This window comes from Oncorhynchus kisutch, linkage group LG22 (genome assembly GCF_002021735.2).
Source record: "Oncorhynchus kisutch isolate 150728-3 linkage group LG22, Okis_V2, whole genome shotgun sequence".
Taxonomy (NCBI): Eukaryota; Metazoa; Chordata; class Actinopteri; order Salmoniformes; family Salmonidae; genus Oncorhynchus; species Oncorhynchus kisutch.
In genome coordinates, this window is record NC_034195.2 from 49,175,064 (window position 1) to 49,182,221 (window position 7,158).

Sequence of the window (7,158 nt, forward strand, 5' to 3'; positions counted from 1 at the left end):
ATTAGCTTCTTAACTGTCCCTGGCCCCTCATTAGCTTCTTAACTGTCCCTGGTCCCTCATTAGCTTCTTAACTGTTTTCACTGGTCCCTCATTAGCTTCTTAACCTTCCCTACCTTCCCTGGTCCCTCATTAGCTTCTTAACTGTCCCTGGTCCCTCATTAGCTTCTTAACTGTTCCTGGTCCCTCATTAGCTTCTTAACTGTCCCTGGTCCCTCATTAGCTTCTTAACTGTCCCTGGTCCCTCATTAGCTTCTTAACTGTCCCTGGCCCCTCATTAGCTTCTTAACTGTCTTCACTGATCCCTCATTAGCTTCTTAACTGTCCCTGGTCCCTCATTAGCTTCTTAACTGTCCCTGGCCCCTCATTAGCTTCTTAACTGTCCCTGGCTCCTCATTAGCTTCTTAACTGTCCCTGGTCCCTCATTAGCTTCTTAACTGTCTTCACTGGTCCCTCATTAGCTTCTTAACTGTCACTGGTCCCTCATTAGCTTCTTAACTGTCCCTGGCCCCTCATTAGCTTCTTAACTGTCCCTGGTCCCTCATTAGCTTCTTAACTGTCTTCACTGGTCCCTCATTAGCTTCTTAACCTTCCCTACCTTCCCTGGCCCCTCATTAGCTTCTTAACTGTCCCTGGTCCCTCATTAGCTTCTTAACTGTCCCTGGCTCCTCATTAGCTTCTTAACTGTCCCTGGTCCCTCATTAGCTTCTTAACTGTCTTCACTGGTCCCTCATTAGCTTCTTAACTGTCACTGGTCCCTCATTAGCTTCTTAACTGTCCCTGGCCCCTCATTAGCTTCTTAACTGTCCCTGGTCCCTCATTAGCTTCTTAACTGTTTTCACTGGTCCCTCATTAGCTTCTTAACCTTCCCTACCTTCCCTGGTCCCTCATTAGCTTCTTAACTGTCCCTGGTCCCTCATTAGCTTCTTAACTGTCCCTGGTCCCTCATTAGCTTCTTAACTGTCCCTGGTCCCTCATTAGCTTCTTAACTGTCCCTGGCCCCTCATTAGCTTCTTAACTGTCTTCACTGATCCCTCATTAGCTTCTTAACTGTCCCTGGTCCCTCATTAGCTTCTTAACTGTCTTCACTGGTCCCTCATTAGCTTCTTAACCTTCCCTACCTTCCCTGGCCCCTCATTAGCTTCTTAACTGTCCCTGGTCCCTCATTAGCTTCTTAACTGTCCCTGGCTCCTCATTAGCTTCTTAACTGTCCCTGGTCCCTCATTAGCTTCTTAACTGTCTTCACTGGTCCCTCATTAGCTTCTTAACTGTCACTGGTCCCTCATTAGCTTCTTAACTGTCCCTGGCCCCTCATTAGCTTCTTAACTGTCCCTGGTCCCTCATTAGCTTCTTAACTGTTTTCACTGGACCCTCATTAGCTTCTTAACCTTCCCTACCTTCCCTGGTCCCTCATTAGCTTCTTAACTGTCCCTGGTCCCTCATTAGCTTCTTAACTGTCCCTGGTCCCTCATTAGCTTCTTAACTGTCCCTGGTCCCTCATTAGCTTCTTAACTGTCCCTGGTCCCTCATTAGCTTCTTAACTGTCCCTGGCCCCTCATTAGCTTCTTAACTGTCTTCACTGATCCCTCATTAGCTTCTTAACTGTCCCTGGTCCCTCATTCGCTTCTTAACTGTCCCTGGCCCCTCATTAGCTTCTTAACTGTCCCTGGTCCCTCATTAGCTTCTTAACTGTCTTCACTGGTCCCTCATTAGCTTCTTAACTGTCCCTGGTCCCTCATTAGCTTCTTAACTGTCCCTGGCCCCTCATTAGCTTCTTAACTGTCCCTGGTCCCTCATTAGCTTCTTAACTGTCCCTGGTCCCTCATTAGCTTCTTAACTGTCCCTGGTCCCTCATTAGCTTCTTAACTGTCCCTGGTCCCTCATTAGCTTCTTAACTGTCCCTGGCCCCTCATTAGCTTCTTAACTGTCCCTGGCTCCTCATTAGCTTCTTAACTGTCCCTGGTCCCTCATTAGCTTCTTAACTGTCTTCACTGGCTCCTCATTCGCTTCTTAACTGTCCCTGGCCCCTCATTAGCTTCTTAACTGTCCCTGGTCCCTCATTAGCTTCTTAACTGTCTTCACTGGTCCCTCATTAGCTTCTTAACCTTCCCTACCTTCCCTGGCCCCTCATTAGCTTCTTAACTGTCCCTGGTCCCTCATTAGCTTCTTAACTGTCTTCACTAGTCCCTCATTAGCTTCTTAACTGTCCCTGGTCCCTCATTAGCTTCTTAACTGTCCCTGGTCTCTCATTAGCTTCTTAACTGTCCCTGGTCCCTCATTAGCTTCTTAACTGTCCCTGGTCCCTCATTAGCTTCTTAACTGTCTTCAATGGTCCCTCATTAGCTTCTTAACTGTCTTCACTGGTCCCTCATTAGCTTCTTAACCTTCCCTGGCCCCTCATTAGCTTCTTAACTGTCCCTGGTCCCTCATTAGCTTCTTAACTGTCTTCACTGGTCCCTCATTAGCTTCTTAACTGTCCCTGGTCCCTCATTAGCTTCTTAACTGTCCCTGGTCCCTCATTAGCTTCTTAACTGTCCCTGGTCCCTCATTAGTTTCTTAATTGTCCCTGGTTCTTCATTAGCTTCTTAACTGTCTTGGCTGTCCCTGGTCCCTCATTAGCTTCTTAACTGTCTTGGCTGTCCCTGGTTCTTCATTAGCTTCTTAACTGTCTTGGCTGTCCCTGGTCCCTCATTAGCTTAACTGTCTTGGCTGTCCCTGGTCCCTCATTAGCTTCTTAACTGTCTTGGCTGTCCCTGGTCCCTCATTAGCTTCTTAACTGTCTTGGCTGTCCCTGGTCCTTCATTATCTTCTTAACTGTCTTGGCTGTCCCTGGTCCCTCATTAGCTTCTTAACTGTCCCTGGCCCCTCATTAGCTTCTTAACTGTCTTCACTGGTCCCTCATTAGCTTCTTAACTGTCTTCACTGGTCCCTCATTAGCTTCTTAACTGTCTTCACTGGTCCCTCATTAGCTTCTTAACTGTCCCTGGTCCCTCACTAGCTTCTTAACTGTCCCTGGTCCCTCATTAGCTTCTTAACTGTCCCTGGTCCCTCATTAGCTTCTTAACTGTCTTCACTGGTCCCTCATTAGCTTCTTAACTGTCCCTGGTCCCTCACTAGCTTCTTAACTGTCCCTGGCCCCTCATTAGCTTCTTAACTGTCCCTGGCCCCTCATTAGCTTCTTAACTGTCCCTGGCCCCTCATTAGCTTCTTAACTGTCTTCACTGGTCCCTCATTAGCTTCTTAACTGTCTTCACTGGTCCCTCATTAGCTTCTTAACTGTCTTCACTGGTCCCTCATTAGCTTCTTAACTGTCTTCACTGGTCCCTCATTAGCTTCTTAACTGTCTTCACTGGTCCCTCATTAGCTTCTTAACTGTCCCTGGTCCCTCATTAGCTTCTTAACTGTCCCTGGTCCCTCATTAGCTTCTTAACTGTCCCTGGTCCCTCATTAGCTTCTTAACTGTCCCTGGTCCCTCATTAGCTTCTTAACTGTCCCTGGTCCCTCATTAGCTTCTTAACTGTCCCTGGCCCCTCATTAGCTTCTTAACTGTCTTCACTGGCCCCTCATTAGCTTCTTAACTGTCTTCACTGGCCCCTCATTAGCTTCTTAACTGTCCCTGGTCCCTCATTAGCTTCTTAACTGTCCCTGGCTCCTCATTAGCTTCTTAACTGTCCCTGGTCCCTCATTAGCTTCTTAACTGTCTTCACTGGTCCCTCATTAGCTTCTTAACTGTCACTGGTCCCTCATTAGCTTCTTAACTGTCCCTGGCCCCTCATTAGCTTCTTAACTGTCCCTGGTCCCTCATTAGCTTCTTAACTGTTTTCACTGGTCCCTCATTAGCTTCTTAACCTTCCCTACCTTCCCTGGTCCCTCATTAGCTTCTTAACTGTCCCTGGTCCCTCATTAGCTTCTTAACTGTCCCTGGTCCCTCATTAGCTTCTTAACTGTCCCTGGTCCCTCATTAGCTTCTTAACTGTCCCTGGTCCCTCATTAGCTTCTTAACTGTCCCTGGCCCCTCATTAGCTTCTTAACTGTCTTCACTGATCCCTCATTAGCTTCTTAACTGTCCCTGGTCCCTCATTCGCTTCTTAACTGTCCCTGGCCCCTCATTAGCTTCTTAACTGTCCCTGGTCCCTCATTAGCTTCTTAACTGTCTTCACTGGTCCCTCATTAGCTTCTTAACTGTCCCTGGTCCCTCATTAGCTTCTTAACTGTCCCTGGCCCCTCATTAGCTTCTTAACTGTCCCTGGTCCCTCATTAGCTTCTTAACTGTCCCTGGTCCCTCATTAGCTTCTTAACTGTCCCTGGTCCCTCATTAGCTTCTTAACTGTCCCTGGTCCCTCATTAGCTTCTTAACTGTCCCTGGCCCCTCATTAGCTTCTTAACTGTCCCTGGCTCCTCATTAGCTTCTTAACTGTCCCTGGTCCCTCATTAGCTTCTTAACTGTCTTCACTGGCTCCTCATTCGCTTCTTAACTGTCCCTGGCCCCTCATTAGCTTCTTAACTGTCCCTGGTCCCTCATTAGCTTCTTAACTGTCTTCACTGGTCCCTCATTAGCTTCTTAACCTTCCCTACCTTCCCTGGCCCCTCATTAGCTTCTTAACTGTCCCTGGTCCCTCATTAGCTTCTTAACTGTCTTCACTAGTCCCTCATTAGCTTCTTAACTGTCCCTGGTCCCTCATTAGCTTCTTAACTGTCCCTGGTCTCTCATTAGCTTCTTAACTGTCCCTGGTCCCTCATTAGCTTCTTAACTGTCCCTGGTCCCTCATTAGCTTCTTAACTGTCTTCAATGGTCCCTCATTAGCTTCTTAACTGTCTTCACTGGTCCCTCATTAGCTTCTTAACTGTCTTCAATGGTCCCTCATTAGCTTCTTAACTGTCTTCACTGGTCCCTCATTAGCTTCTTAACCTTCCCTGGCCCCTCATTAGCTTCTTAACTGTCCCTGGTCCCTCATTAGCTTCTTAACTGTCTTCACTGGTCCCTCATTAGCTTCTTAACTGTCCCTGGTCCCTCATTAGTTTCTTAATTGTCCCTGGTTCTTCATTAGCTTCTTAACTGTCTTGGCTGTCCCTGGTCCCTCATTAGCTTCTTAACTGTATTGGCTGTCCCTGGTTCTTCATTAGCTTCTTAACTGTCTTGGCTGTCCCTGGTCCCTCATTAGCTTAACTGTCTTGGCTGTCCCTGGTCCCTCATTAGCTTCTTAACTGTCTTGGCTGTCCCTGGTCCCTCATTAGCTTCTTAACTGTCTTGGCTGTCCCTGGTCCTTCATTATCTTCTTAACTGTCTTGGCTGTCCCTGGTCCCTCATTAGCTTCTTAACTGTCCCTGGCCCCTCATTAGCTTCTTAACTGTCTTCACTGGTCCCTCATTAGCTTCTTAACTGTCTTCACTGGTCCCTCATTAGCTTCTTAACTGTCTTCACTGGTCCCTCATTAGCTTCTTAACTGTCCCTGGTCCCTCACTAGCTTCTTAACTGTCCCTGGTCCCTCATTAGCTTCTTAACTGTCCCTGGTCCCTCATTAGCTTCTTAACTGTCTTCACTGGTCCCTCATTAGCTTCTTAACTGTCCCTGGTCCCTCACTAGCTTCTTAACTGTCCCTGGTCCCTCATTAGCTTCTTAACTGTCCCTGGTCCCTCATTAGCTTCTTAACTGTCTTCACTGGTCCCTCATTAGCTTCTTAACTGTCCCTGGTCCCTCACTAGCTTCTTAACTGTCCCTGGCCCCTCATTAGCTTCTTAACTGTCCCTGGCCCCTCATTAGCTTCTTAACTGTCCCTGGCCCCTCATTAGCTTCTTAACTGTCTTCACTGGTCCCTCATTAGCTTCTTAACTGTCTTCACTGGTCCCTCATTAGCTTCTTAACTGTCTTCACTGGTCCCTCATTAGCTTCTTAACTGTCTTCACTGGTCCCTCATTAGCTTCTTAACTGTCTTCACTGGTCCCTCATTAGCTTCTTAACTGTCCCTGGTCCCTCATTAGCTTCTTAACTGTCCCTGGTCCCTCATTAGCTTCTTAACTGTCCCTGGTCCCTCATTAGCTTCTTAACTGTCCCTGGTCCCTCATTAGCTTCTTAACTGTCCCTGGTCCCTCATTAGCTTCTTAACTGTCCCTGGCCCCTCATTAGCTTCTTAACTGTCTTCACTGGTCCCTCATTAGCTTCTTAACTGTCCCTGGTCCCTCATTAGCTTCTTAACTGTCCCTGGTCCCTCATTAGCTTCTTAACTGTCCCTGGTCCCTCATTAGCTTCTTAACTGTCCCTGGTCCCGCATTAGCTTCTTAACTGTCCCTGGTCCCTCATTAGCTTCTTAACTGTCCCTCATTAGCTTCTTAACCGTCCCTGGTCCCTCATTAGCTTCTTAACTGTCCCTGGTCCCTCATTAGCTTCTTAACTGTCCCTGGCCCCTCATTAGCTTCTTAACTGTCCCTGGTTCTTCATTAGCTTCTTAACTGTCTTCACTGGTCCATCATTAGCTTCTTAACTGTCTTGGCTGTCCCTGGTCCCTCCTTAGCTTCTTAAGTGTCTTGGCTGTCCCTGGTCCCTCATTAGCTTAACTGTCTTGGCTGTCCCTGGTCCCTCATTAGCTCCTTAACTGTCTTGGCTGTCCCTGGTCCCTCATTAGCTTCTTAACTAGTCCCTCATTAGCTGTGAACTGGGTATCATTATAACCCATTGTGCGCTAACTGTGAACTGTCATTACTACTGATACAAAGTTCCTCCACAGGGTGGAGATATCCGATTCAGATTTAAAAGCTTGTAATAGTTTTTTTTTTATTGAAGGGGGGGACAACTCTTCCCTAAATTATGGACAGTATCCATGCAGTGATGGGGAGAATCAACATTTGATCTTTGACCTCTGAACTTTCATTAGGGCATACATAGAAAACAGAGTATGTATAACCTGTGTTCACTGGATTATCCCGCTTATTGTTCCTAATTAGACATTTTACGAATGAAAGGGGGATACCTAGTCAGTTGTACAACTGAATGCATTCAACTGAAATGTGTCTTCCGCATTTAACCCAACCCCTCTGAATCAGAGAGGTGCGGGGGTCTGCCAGAATCGACAATCCAATTTAAAAAGCAGAATTTCCGGTTATTTTAATCTACATTACTGTCATCTGAATTTCATGTGTCATTAAAACAAATTTGTCTGACAAACA